Source organism: Amblyraja radiata, chromosome 2 (genome assembly GCF_010909765.2).
Source record: "Amblyraja radiata isolate CabotCenter1 chromosome 2, sAmbRad1.1.pri, whole genome shotgun sequence".
Taxonomy (NCBI): domain Eukaryota; kingdom Metazoa; phylum Chordata; class Chondrichthyes; order Rajiformes; family Rajidae; genus Amblyraja; species Amblyraja radiata.
This window is the reverse complement of record NC_045957.1, coordinates 5,510,742-5,525,212: the sequence shown is the minus strand read 5'-3', so window position 1 is coordinate 5,525,212 and position 14,471 is coordinate 5,510,742. Positions and strand designations below refer to the sequence as shown.

General features: G+C 44.6%; 1 protein-coding gene across 4 annotated transcripts in view; it reads left to right on the top strand.

Moving 5' to 3' along the window:
- arhgap39 (Rho GTPase activating protein 39) overlaps positions 1-14,471 on the top strand; it is a 429,053-nt gene that overhangs the window by 135,108 nt on the left and 279,474 nt on the right. Inside the window, exon 2 of one of the 4 annotated variants that reach the window (XM_033040996.1) lies at positions 10,978-11,054. The exons of the other annotated variants lie outside the window; for them this stretch is intronic. The gene's annotated coding sequence lies outside the window, so the exon portion shown is untranslated. The remainder of the gene's footprint in view (positions 1-10,977; positions 11,055-14,471) is intronic. 4 annotated transcript variants of the gene reach the window in all.

The following is a 14,471-nucleotide window of genomic DNA, read 5'->3' as shown; positions in this document are numbered from 1 at the left end:
CCGACACATTTAACTCCCAAGTGTGGACATCTCTGATCAAAGTCACATGGCTGCTCAAAGGCTATGTATTGTTCTTTAAAACAATGCCTGCTTTTGTGAAGGGTTTAGTGGCTGTTATCTTTGGTCCCGCAGCTTATTTTGCACTGTGCAGCTGGATTGCTAGCGGGTTATCTCAGTGACTGGAGTTACTGCCAGCTCCACGGGATGTTCCTCTCGAGCCCAAGCAGCACAACAACCCACTGACGCCTATACTAAAACCATCAAGGACTTGGTGATACATTTCAAAATTGCACAAAATTCCAACCAGTTAATCAATTTGGGTCACTTATAAAACATACAACGGGAATGTTTGTGCCGAAACATGATGCCAGGTTAAACTGATCTCATCTGCCTGTACATGATTCATATCCCTCTATTCCCTGCACTTCCATGTGCCTATCTAAACACCAGTTATACGCCGCTATCATATCTGCCTCCACCACCACCCCAAGCAATGCGTTCCTGGCCCCCACCACTCTGTGTAAAAAAGACTTGTCTCACACATCTCCATAAAATGTTCCCCTCTCAACTTGTAACTATGCCCTCTAGTGTTGGACATTTCCACTCTGGGAAAAGGTTTCTGACGGTCTACCCACCTATGCCTCTCATAATTGTATTTACTTCTATCAAGTGTCGGCCGAACCTCTGATGTTGTGGAGAATACAATCCAAGTCAATTCAACCTCTCCCTTTCACTGAAACCCATGGTTTGAGAACAGCTCCATTTAAGACCACAGGAAATTGCAGAAAGTTTGGACATAGCCCAGACCATCGCACAAACCATCCTCCCTTCCATTGGACATCCCTTCCAAGGAATTTGGTGACGTTTTGGGTCGTGACCCTTCTTCAGACTTCTTCTATCTTCAGATTGATTGTAATCATAGATTACTCATGTACGGCTTGAAGAAGGGTCCTGACTTAAAACATAACCCATTCCTTCTATCCAGAGATGCTGCCTGACCCGCTGAGTTACTCCAGCATTCTGTGTCTATCCTCGGTGTAAACCAACACCTGCAGTTTCTTCCTACACTTTGATTGTAATCATGTACATTCAATATGATCACAGCTGATCATCCAAAATCAGTACTGTGATCATAATCAATGATAGATTGTAATCATCTATCCAGTCTTTTATTTTACTGGATAACACGCAACAAAAGCTTTTCACTGTACCTTGGTATACTTGACAATAATAAACTAAACTAAACTAAACTTGCACAAAGCTCTCAAAAGCACTTCAAAGGGTCTGTATTGGTGTGGGGTAGCTGTCACATAAAATGTTTACCAGCACAATATTATAGAAGGTTTATGATGATAAACCTAAATGCTAAGAATCCAATAAAATATAGAACAGTACAATAGAATGAAGAATGGTGCCCACATATTCAGGTCTGTGTTGCTTGCAGATGCTGCTTTATGCACTACCTTCTGGAGCTCACCACCATGCCACAGCGATTAAAACAGAACCAGATGTGTGTAGTTTTATCCAGAAATGATTCCGCTGGTGGCAGCAGATGTTGCGATAGCTCGGCACTAGCTGGGCAGCAGAAACGTTGCCTGCGATTCCTTGTTAAGCTCCTAACCCATCCGTTTGGAAGGGTGTATTTAGAAGCTCAGTTAGGGACGGACTGAGCTTGCCTGCGACATCTCCTGTGTAAACTGGTTCCCCGTCTCTCTGCAAGTTCACACTTGAACAATGAGCAATTTGTGATCTGTTGCAGAGCTGCTAGTTTTATGTCACATCTACTCAACCTGTGCTCTGCGCTGAGAAGATCTATTTGACCAGACTGCTTATTTTTTGTTTAACAATCATTGTGCAGGAATCTGAATCGAAGTCAGAGCATCAAGTGACGGTGTTTTTGCTAACACTTTATGCAGTGTGGATTTTAAATCTGCTTGTCCATTTACCTGAAGCCAGCCCATATAGTGCTTGAAAATTCATTGAGTAGATTCTATAATGTCTTGAGACCTAGGAGAAGCATTGTTAAAAAGAAACTTGTAGAAAATTTATAATCTTGTCTTGTCATTCATAGCAAAAGGATTTGAGTATAGGAGCAGGGAGGTTCTACTGCAGTTGTACAGGGCCCTGGTGAGACCACACCTGGAGTATTGCGTACAGTTTTGGTCTCCTAATCTGAGGAAAGACATTCTTGCCATAGAGGGAGTACAGAGAAGGTTCACCAGACTGATTCCTGGTATGGCAGGACTTTCATATGAAGAAAGACTGGATAGACTCGGCTTGTACACACTAGAATTTAGAAGATTGAGGGGGGATCTTATAGAAACTTACAAAATTCTTAAGCGGTTGGACAGGCTAGATGCAGGAAGAGTATTCCCGATGTTGGGGAAGTCCAGAACTAGGGGTCACAGTTTAAGGATAAGAGACTTTAAGGAAGTCTTTTAGGACCGAGATGAGAAAATCATTTTTTACACTGAGAGTGGTGAATCTGTGGAATTCTCTGCCACAGAAGGTAGTTGAGGCCAGTTCATTGGCTATATTTAAGAGGGAGTGAGATGTGGCCCTTGTGGCTAAAGGGATCAGGGAGTATGGAGAGAAGGCAGGGATGGGATACTGAGTTGGATGATCAGCCATGAGCATATCGAATGCCGGTGCAGGCTCGAAGGGCCGAATGGCCTACTCCTGCACCTATTTTCTATGTTTCTATTGATGTGAGCATGCAAAGGAACTGTTTAAGAAGCACAAAGGGCTGGAGTAAATCAGTGGGTCATGTGGCATCAGCGGAAAACATGGATAGCTAACGTTTCAGGTTGGGACCCTTCTTCAGACTCAGACTCAAGTTCAAGTTCAAGAGAGTTCAAGAGAGTTTATTGTCATGTGTCCCAGATAGGACAATGAAATTCTTGCTTTGCTTCAGCACAACAGAATTATAGAAGGCATGAATACAGAACAGATCAGTGTGTCCATATACCATTGTATAAATATATACACACATGAATAAATAAAACAGATAAGTGCAAATAAACAGATAATTAATTAATGTTCAGAGTTTTGTTTGAGTTGAGTTCAATAGCTATTCCTGAACCTGGACGTTGCAGTCTTCAGGCTCCTGTACCTTCTACCTGAAGGTAGCGGGGAGATGAGTGTGTGGCCAGGATGGTGTGGGTCCTTGATGATGCTGCCAGCCTTTTTGAGGCAGCGACTGCGATAGATCCCCTCGATGGTAGGGACTCTGCATACCTTGATGAGATTTTGCAGTAGAGCACTAAAATGTGGCACAAGGAACTGCAGATGCTGGTTCACAAAAAAAGACTCAGTGCTGGAATAACTCAGCGGGTCATGGATAGGCGACTTTTCGGGTCAGGATCCCCTTCAGATCTCTAGGAGAGTCCTAACCCAAAATGTCACCTATCCATGTTCTCCAGTGATGCTGTCTGACCTTTGAGTTACTCCACCACTGTGAATATCTTTTGTAAACCAGCATCCTTGTATCTCCTGTTTAAAGCGGATTGTCTTTCAAAAGTGACACAGCAATCCATTGTCCAGGACCAGGGGTCACAGTTTAAGAATAAGGGGTAGGCCATTTAGGACTGAGATGAGGAAAAACCGGAGAGTTGTGAATCTGTGGGATTCTCTGCCACAGATGGCAGTGGAGGCCAATTCATTGGATGTATTCAAGAGCTAGTTAAATTTAGCTCTTAGGGCTAACGGAATCAAGGGATATGGGGAGAAAGCAGGAACGGGGTACTGATTTTGGATGATCAGCCATGATCATATTGAATGGCAGTGCTGGCTCGAAGGGCCAAATGGCCTACTCCTACAATTATTGTCTATGTTTTTGTGTTTCTATTCCTGTTTGAATAGGAAAAAAAAGACAAAAGTGCTGAACAAAGTCAGGCAGGTCAGGCAGCATCTCTGGAGAATGTAGATAGACGATGTTTCACATCAGGATCCCTCTTAAGTGTAAAATATCAGACTGTAAAACCCAGCATCTGTAGTTCCTTGTTTCTACATCCTCTTTGAACAGATCCCAATTTGATCTTGGTTTGTTTCGTGTGTGTGTGTGTATATGTGTGTGTGTGTGTGTGTGTATATATATGTGTGTGTGTGTGTGTGTGTGTGTGTGTGTATATATGTGGATATAGTTTGAAGAAAATCACCCATTCCTTCTCTGCAGAGACGCTGCCTGTCCCGCTGAGTTACTCCAGCTTTTTGTGTCTATCTTGTGGATATATACATGTGTGTGTGTGTGTACACACACACACACACACACACACACACACACACACACACACACACACACACACACACACACACACACACACACCGCACACACACACGCACACACACACGCACGCACGCACACACACACACACACCGCACACACACACACACACACACACACACACGCACACACGCACACACACACACGCACGCACACACGCACACAAAGACACACACACACACACACACACACCCACACACACACACACACACACGCGCACACACACGCACGCACGCACGCACACACACACACACACACACACACACACACACACACACACACACACACACACACACACACACACACGTACGTGTATTTGTGCTTGCATCCACACCCTATTTTTTGTCATTTTACTTATTACCCTTCTCGACCCGAAATGTCGCCAATTCCTTCTCTCCATAGATGCTGCCGTACCCGCTGAGTTACTCCAGCATTTTGTGTCTACCTTTGATTTACCAGCATCCACAACTCTTTCTTGTATATAAAACTCTAAGAGTCTTAGATAGGGTGGAAAGGCTGACCTTTTTTTTCCCAGGGCGGAAATGTCAAAGACCAGAGAGTGGGTGAGAGGGGCAACGTATAAAGGAGGTGTGTGGGGCAAATATTTTACACAGAGAGTGGTGAGTGCCTTGAATGGGCTGCTGGGGGTGGTGGTGGAGGAAGAAACGGCAGTGGTGTTTAAGGGGCTTTTAGATAGGCTCATGGATATGCAGGGAAAGGAGGACCATGGAGCATGTACAAGCAGTGGACATTAGTTTAACTTGGCATCATGTGTGGTACGGGTATTGTGGGCTGAAGGGGCCTTCTCTTGTGCTATACTGTTCTATGTTCTAATGGGAAAGTAATCTCACGAATGACTTTTAGGGAATGACCTTCTGCTGTATTGACTTTTCAGCAGTCTGGTCTATACGTATCTTCATTCACACATCTTCTGCTTCACCCACCTCCTGTTAGATGGCTGAGCAACCTTGGAGCATTTCCATCCGAGGCATTTCAAACTCTTATAGAGGATGTCCCACCACCAATTTCTAATTGGTGGTGGGACATTATTCAACATCTACATGCTCCCACTAGGGCAAATCATGCGATATAATAATATTGACCACCACTGCTATGCCGATGACACTCAAATCTATGTAGCGCTATCACCAAATGATTATCGCCCCATAGATCTGTTGTGCCAGTGCATTGAGCAAGTCAAAGACTGGATGTGCCAAAATTTTCTCCAACTAAATAAGGACAAAACGGAGATAATTGTTTTTGGTGCTAAAAAAGAAAGGCTTAAAGTAACCCAACACCTTCACTCTCTGTCCCTGAAAACTTCAAACAAAGCCAGAAATCTTGGGGTCATTATGGATTCAGATTTAAATTTCGACAGTCACATCAAATCAGTGACAAAATCGGCCTACTATCACCTCAAAAATATAGCAAGATTAAGAGGACTCATGTCAGCTCAAGATTTAGAAAAACTTGTACATGCCTTTATTAATAGTAGGCTAGATTATTGCAATTTGAGCATATTACACCAATTCTTAAATCCTTACATTGGCTCCCTGTATGTCAGAGAATTGATTTTAAAATCCTGCTGCTCACCTATAAATCACTATATGGTTTAGGGCCAAAGTATATCACTGACATGCTTCCACTATATAAGCCTTCTAGACCGCTAAGATCTTCTGAAACCAATCTGCTAGTGATTCCCAGAGTAAATACAAAACATGGGAAAGCAGGATTTAGTTACTATGCAACAAATAGCTGGAATAAACTTCCTGAAGATTTAAGACTTGCCTCAACTTTGACCACTTTTAAAACAAGACTGAAAACTTTTATGTTTACTTTAGCTTTCAGCTAAATCTTAACTACATTGCACTTTTAACTTTTGCACTTTTTATAATGCATTTTTAATTTTGTTTTTCTTTTCTTTTAGTTCTTCTATTTTATTTCATTTTATTATTTCATTTATTGTATGACATGTTTTTATGTGAAGCACTTTGAGTCTGCCTCGTGTATGAAATGTGCTATATAAATAAAGTTGCCTTGCCTTGCCTTGCCTAATAAGCAGTTTGGCTTCATAAGTTATCGGGGCAGAATTAAGCCATTCAGCCCATCAAGTTGACTGTCATTTGAATCATGGCTGAGCTATCTTTCCCTCTCACCCCCTTCTCCCCATAACCCCTGACACCCTAATGCCCCTGTCCCACTTAGGAAACCTGAACGGAAACCTCTGGAGACTTTGCGCCCCACCCAAGGTTTCCGTGCGGTTCCTGGAGGTTGCAGGTGGTTGCCAGAGGTTGCAGGTAGTGGAAGCAGGTAGGGAGACTGACAAAAACCTCCGGGAACTGCACGGAAACCTTGGGTGGGGCGCAAAGTCTCCAGAGGCTTCCGTTCAGTGTTCCTAAGTCGGACAGGGGCATTACTAATCAGGAATCTATCTGTCAATCTGCGCCCTAAACATACACAATGACTTACCTGTCCAGCGAGTTCCACAGGGTTGGGCAATGGATGTTATCTTTGTCTGCATCTCCAGAGAGAGTCTGCTTTCAGTACTTGATATGAAATACATCCGCACATCTGTTGGTTTAGCATGTCAGGAAAATTGGTTGTACTAGTGTCAGCTTGAACACACGCTACATAATCCTCATTTAATTCTAACATGTCTCTGCCTTGGCTGATCATGACAGAATATTAGAAATCCACTGAATACTGTGTGAAAGAATTTGGAAATTCTCAAAGGAAACCTCTTCAATTAGCAGGAACAAATATATTATTGTCTTTCCAAGCAAGTTTATATTGTTCATGCACGAACTGTGAAGCAGATGGTTCCATTTGAAGATTAATCTTTCACCAGACCAGAAGCAATGTTTCCATAGTGAAAATTCATGAAACTACATACATTCTCAGTTGAGGAGATATCTAACATTCTCAGTTGATGTGGACAATATGCCAAAATCCCTGTGCAATGTAACTTCTGATGTGTAGCCATTTCATTTATTTTTCCAATGGTTTTATTCTGGTTCTGCTGTAGAATGTAGATTCAAATTTTGAGTCAAATTTGACCAAAATCTAAAAAGGGAGCACACTGGTGCAGCAGGTAGGGCTGTTGCCTCACAGTGCCAGAGACCCAGATGCGATCCTGTCCTCGAGGGGGTGTTGGCTGGAGTTTGCTGGTTCCTCTGTGACCGCGTGGGTTTTCTCTGAGTGAACACGGAACATAGAACAGTACAGCACAAGTACAAGGCCCTTCAGCCCACAATATCTGTGCCAAACCTGATGCCATGACCAAATCTTATCTGCCTGCACATAATCCATATCCATATCCCCCCCCACCGAGTCCGCGCAGACCAGAGATCGCCCCCTCCACCAATACTATCCTACACACACGGGACAATATTTACCTAATTAACCTACACACCTTGTACGTAGACAAAATTGCTGGAGAAACTCAGCAGGTGCGGCAGCATCTGTGGAGCGAAGGAAATAAGCAACTTTTCGGGCCGAAACCCTCTTCAGACCTATTTCCTTCTCTCCATAGATGCTGCCGCACCTGCTAAGTTTCTCCAGCAATTTTGTCTCCCTTCGATTCTCCAGCATCTGCAGTTCCTTCTTGAACACCTTGTACGTCTTTGGAGTGTGGGAGGAAACCGGAGCACCCAGGGAAAACCCACGCAGTTATGGTGAGAACGTACAAACACCATAGAGACAGCACCTGTAGTCAGGATCGAACCTGGGTCTCTGGCGCTGTGAGGCAGCAACTCTACCGCTGTGTCACCCGGCAGCCCCTAATGTTTTTGTCAGGACCCTTCTTGGGACTGATGGTGTGGGGCGTGGAGGTCGGGGAAGTAAGCTGGAAGGAGGGTGGGCAGGACTAGGCCTATACAGAGAATACACTATCTTGAGAATTAGTTATGTTTCAGTTGGTCAGACTGAGATTGAAACAATGCTGAAATCTTATTTAGGTGCTGTCTGATAGTTGCAACCTATTATATCGATAGATTAACTTTCTCATTCAGCAAAGGGAGTTTTCAGACACATTACCAGAGGCACAGCTGCCTGGGGCTCATTCATGTTATGGAGTGGTGCAGCGTGGAAACGGGCCCTTCAGCCCCACTTGCCCACACCGATCAACATGTCCCAGCTCCGCTGGTCCCCACCTACCCACTTTTGGCCCATATCCCTCCAAACCTGCCCTATCCATGTGTTTAAGAAGTATGCTGGAGGTGGTAGAGACAGATACTAGTTCAGTTTAGTTTATTGTCACGTGTACCGAGGTACAGTGCAGATGCTGGAAAATTGAAGGTAGACAAAAGTGCTGGAGAAACTCAGCGGGTGCAGCAGCATCTATGGAGCGAAGGAAATAGGCAACGTTTCGGGCCGAAACCCTTCTTCAGACCTGATCGTTGCCTGTTTCCTTCGTTCCATAGATGCTGCTGCACCCCAGCTGAGTTTCTCCAGCACTTTTGTCTACCTGTCCTATCCATGTACCTGTCTAACTGTTTCTTAAACGTTGGGATAGTCCCAGCCTCAACAACCTCCTCTGGCAGCTAGTTCCATACATCCGCCACCCTTTGTGTGAAAAAGTGACCCCTCAGATTCCTATTATATCTTTTCCCCTTCACCATAAACCCATGTCCTCTGGTCCACGATTCAGCTACTCTGGGCAAGAGACTGAGCATGTTGTGGTTTACCCTTTTTAAAACTCCATAAAGACAGCAGTTCCTGCATCAGTTTGTAAAGAGGCATATCACTGACACTGTAGCAGAGGCCTGCAACAAACTCTTCGGGGAGACCAATGTCATAATTTTGGAGCAGGAAAGCAAACAGGACAAAGTGAAAGCAAGTTCCTACATGCCAGTGAAAGAATGAATTTATGGGTTTTAGGGATCTGGCCTCATCGCTAATTGAGAAGGTGGTGATGATCCAATCTCATGTCTATTGGCAATAGGGTTGCCAACTTTCTCACTCTCAAATAAGGGACAAAAGGTCAAAATACGGGACAAATTCCCGACGGCAATTCGTTGACCGACTGGGCCGTGTCTGGGTGAATGATGAGTTGTCCCGGGTGCTGGACTGTACACAAAGCCCAGCCGGCGGGCCAGCTGAGGAGTTTTGGCCCGGGACGCACGACGTCGCGTACAAAGTCCGGCGCCCCATCCAACTCATGAACCGATGATCGGCCATGAGAAGGAGGGGTGGTGATGTCGGCGGTAAGCGAAGGTCCGAAGGTCGGACAGCTGGCCGGGCTGCCGACCGACGGGGCCACGGGCGAGGCGCTGCCGCTGCTGCTGCTGCTGCTGCTGCTGCACTCCATGGGCTGCACTACGTCGGGACGGGTGAGGCGGGACCGGACGCGGCGCTCTGACCCGACAGTCCCCTCGACCCGGGACAAGGGCGGTCCCGTACGGGACAAACCAATTTAGCCCAATATACGGGATGTCCCGGCTAATATGGGACAGTTGGCAACCCTAATTGTCAAGCAATAGAAGAACCATCCGTTTCCCATCATCAGATAGTTGTGACTGTCTATCGCCATCATAAGGCCATAAGACATAGGAGCAGAATTAGGCCATTCATGCCATCGAGTCTGCTCCACCATCGATCATTGTTGATCTATTTTTTTCTCTCAATCCTATTCTTCTGCCTTCTTCCAGTAACCTTTGCGGCCTGTACTAATCGAGAATCTGTTAATCTCCGATTTTAAAATACCCATTGACGGTCTCCTCAGCTGTCTATGGTAATGAATTCCACAGATTCACCACCCTCCAGCCATAATCAAGGACGAGTCTCACCCTCACTTCCTCTTCTCTCCGCTCCCATCAGGCAAGAGCTATAGAAGTTTGAAAATGCATACTTCCACATTCAGGGACAGTTTCTTCTCAACTGTTATCATCAGGCACCAGCTAGAGATGCCCTGACCTCCTGTCTACCTCTACCTTTGAAGAATCTTTAATCGAACCTAATCTTGAGTCTTTCCGTTGACTGGATAGCACACAAGGAAAAGCTTTTCATTGTATCTCGGTCATCGTGACAATAAACTAAACTGAAACAAAGTGAAACATTGCAGCATTGCGTTGGCAGTGGAAGGAATGAAGCTTGAATGTGGTGCAAGGGTCATAAATAGATAGGAGCAGAATTAGGCCCATCAAGTCTACTCCACCATTCTATCATGGCTGATCTATCCCTCCCTCTCAACCCCATTCTCCTGCCTTCTCCCCATAACCCCTGGCACCCGTACTAATAAATAATCTATCTATCTCTGCCTTAAAAGGGGTTCTGATCATTGCTTTGGCATTGAGTTTCTTGAGGGTTATTGGAGCTGCACTCATCCCGCACGTGGTGGGAATTCCATCACTCTCCTGCCTTTTAAACGATGGGAAGTTTGTGCTTGTAGAGGGTGGAAAGATGGCAGTTTGATTTTGTTTTACTCCAGATCCCTGCTTCTGCTGTCTTTAGCGTCTCCAGACAGTGGAAAGTGTTTGGGGTGCCAGAAGGTGAGTGGTTTGCCCTGGGATCCGCTCTTCCATATTTAGTCCCATTCTTGTTCTCTTCTGCTCTTTCGTGTGACTGGGACGACTGCCGACCAGTCTAATCCACGTGTTCATGGCTGGGGCTTTGCAACAGTGTTAGGACCCCTTGCTGCCAGCGGGGAGAGACCTTCCTTTAAAGAGTTATTTTAAGTGCTGATTTTCTCCCCTCAGGGCTTCTTCAGAGGGCGTCGACTTCTGCTGGGGTCCGAGTTCACAGTTTGTGGCTGCCCTCTGGAACGTCGCTTAAGGTACCTCAGCGTTCTTCTTGTGTGATCCCAGTGAGAGTTGGTGGGCCTCTCTTCCAGAGTGGTCATCACTGCCGCTCCTGGTCTGACCATTACTTGATGCCCAGATTCATTTCCTAGGCCCAGAGAGGCCGAAGCAGCCTCCACATGCCCCTAACCAATGCCTGTGGCATTTGTAGCACTAAGATGGGTTCTGAGAAACTTCAAGGACATATACAGCACACTGGAGCACATTTTAGCTCTCACTGGAAAATAAGTCTTGAAACACCACCACCTTTATAGCTCTCAATCCTTCAGCCTTATAAGACATTGGAGCAGAAAAAGGCCATTCGGCCCATTGAGTTAGCACAGTCATTTGATCTTCACCATTTTCTTGCCTTCTCCCCGTAACCCTTGACACCCTTACTAGTCCAGTACCTGTCAATCTCTGCTTTAAAAATACCCAATGAGCATTTTTATAGATGACACAATGAGTACCTTATAGATTATGGTACATGAGGTACTCATTGACTTGAAGGTTGCTGCCTCAACTACTCTTTCAGCCGGTCAGTTCCTGTGGGAAATGTTATTTTACGACTTGTCTCAACTTCTCCTGCTTCTTGGAGTTTGTGTCCACTTGTCGTTGATATCTCTGCTAAGTTTGTGCCTGGAACTTTTCCGATCACTTTGATCCTCTTTTTCACTGCTAAGTAATCACAGAGGTAAAGAAACTAAAGACTTATTTGAACACATCCAGGTCCCTTACTTCAACTGTCGAGATGCATTGAATCATAGAATCACAGCACAGAAATAGACCCTCTCATCCCACTTCATCCATGCGTATCATAATGCCAATGTATGCTAGTCCCACTTGCCCACATTAGGCCCGTATCCTGCAATGCATTGCCAATCAAAATATCTGGCTAGACACCTTTAAAATGTGGTCACAACAAGATTTTCAATGTACCTCGGTACACGTGACAATAAACTAAACTGAACTAGTATCTGTCTCTACCACCTCCCCTGGCAGCTCATTCCAGATATTGTCCACTCTCTGCATGGAAACACCTACCCCTTCAAATTCTGTTCTTTTAAGCTTCTCCCCTCTAACTTTAAACGTGTGTCCCGCAGATCTAGGTTCCTCTGCCCTGGGAAAAAAAGATTCTGACTACTTATCCTATTAATGATCTTCATAGTTTTATAAACTTCCAATATGCCCACCCTTCAACTACCTATATTTCATGGAGAATAAACCTAGCCTATCTGATCCCTCCTTAAGGTTAGCTCTCCATTCCAGGGAACACCTGGTGAATCACTTCTGAATTTTCCCAGTTCTCCAACGTCCTTTCTGTACTGCGGCAACCGGAACAGTACACAAAACTTTAAATGTGGCCATAGTCATGATTTGTGCAGCTGCAATGTGACACCCTAGTTCTTAAATGTAAAAACTTTTGTTAAACCTCGTTGAATTTGCAGTTTAAGTGCTTGTACTGCATACCCAACATCCGACACTGTGTGTACGAAGGAACTGCAGGTACTGGTTTAAACCGAAGATAGACACAAAAAGCTGGAGTAACTCAGTGGGACAGGCAGCATCTCTGGAGAGAAGGAATGGGTGCCGTTTTGGACGTCACCCATTCCTCTCCAGAGATGCTGCCTGTCCCGCTGAGTTACTCTAGCTTTTTGTGTCTATCCTACACACTCTGGTGAATTGTCACAGAGATCGCATTAGGGGGCTTTGCTGTTCTTTGACTATAAAAAAAAAATCCTTTCTGCATTGTGCTCTGACTCGTCCTGTCCTTTTCTCAAAAGAAAAATGGATGGCAAGGGTTTAGAGGGACATGGGCCAAATGCAGGGAAATGGGACTAACTTAGATGGGGCATCTTGGTCTGCATGGACGAGTTGATCTGAAGGACCTGTTTCCGTGCTGCAAGACTATAATGGGGTAACACTAATATGACCAAATATCATTTTCTGTCATACAACTTTTCTTAAAGTCTCTGGAGCAGAACTTGAGCAAAGAATCAAGGCTCTCGTTCAATACTGAAGGGGCCCAGCACTGTTGAGTGTATTACTTTTAAATCTACTGTTAAATCGTTGGACTTTCTTCCCTGTCAGGTGAATATTAAAAAAATAATGTCATAATTTTTCACAGTGGAGAAGAGGATTCTTCATATTTATTCCTCAACCAACACCTAAATACACCATCAATCATGTAACTGTTTGTAGGAGCTTGCAGTATGTCTCCATTTGCTACAGTTTGACACTGACTGCATTTCAGGGTTATTTCCCTGGCGTTATCAATGCAAATCTATTTCTTGCAGGCAGCCCTTCCAGCCTGGGTGGGATTTGGGTAACCAATAAACTGTTGTGCTCTTCATAACAAAAAATGTTGGAAACACTGAGCAGGTCAGGCAGAATCTGTGGAAGGAGGACCAAGTAACGCTTCTGCCCCAAGACCCTTCTAACGATGGGTCGCTGCTTCAAAACATCAACTGTTTTTTCATGGATGCTGCCTGTCATTGTTTCAGATTTTGAAATTTATTGATTGATTTTTATTGATTAAAAGGTTGATTTATCACATGCAAAATAACTCGTGTGAATAGCTTGTTTACTTTTCTTTGTTCGTTTCTCTTCATCCCGCCATCTAATCTGCTCTCATTGACACGTTTCACTGAGTTTCAGCCACACTGGCTCCCATGAAGGCACGTTGGCCTTCATTGCGAGAGGATTTGAGTATAGGAGCAAGGAGGTCCTACTGCAGTTGTACAGGGCCCTGGTGAGACCACACCAGGAGTATTGTGTCTCCTAATTTGAGGAAGGACATTCTTGCTAGATACAAGATACGATACATTTATTTGTCACATGTGCCAGATGGCACAGTGAAATGAGATAACCATACAGCCATACAATAAAAATAAAGAACACAACACACAATAGAATTCAACACAAAAACATCCCCACACAGCAGAATCAAAGTTTCCCACTGTGAGGGAAGGCACCAAAGTCAGTTGCTATTGAGCGAGTGCAGCGTAGGTTCACCAGGTTAATTCCCGGGATGGCGGGACTGACATGTGATGAAAGAATGGGTTGACTGGACTTGTATTCACTGGAATTTAGAAGGATGAGAGGGAATCTTATAGAAACATATAAAATTCTTAAGGGATTGGCCAGGCTAGATGCAGAGGGGAGTCACAGTTTAAAACTAAGGGGTAGGACATTTAGGACTGAGATGAAGAAAAACGTTTTCACCCAGAGAGTTGTGAATCTGTGGAATTCTCTGCCGCAGAAAGCAGTGGAGGCCGATTCACTAGATGTTTTCAAGAGAGAGTTAGATTTAGTTCTGAGGGCTAACAGAATCAAGGGATATGGGGGAAAAGCAGGAACGGGGAACTGATTATGGGATGATCAGCCATGATCATATTGAATGGCGGTGCTGG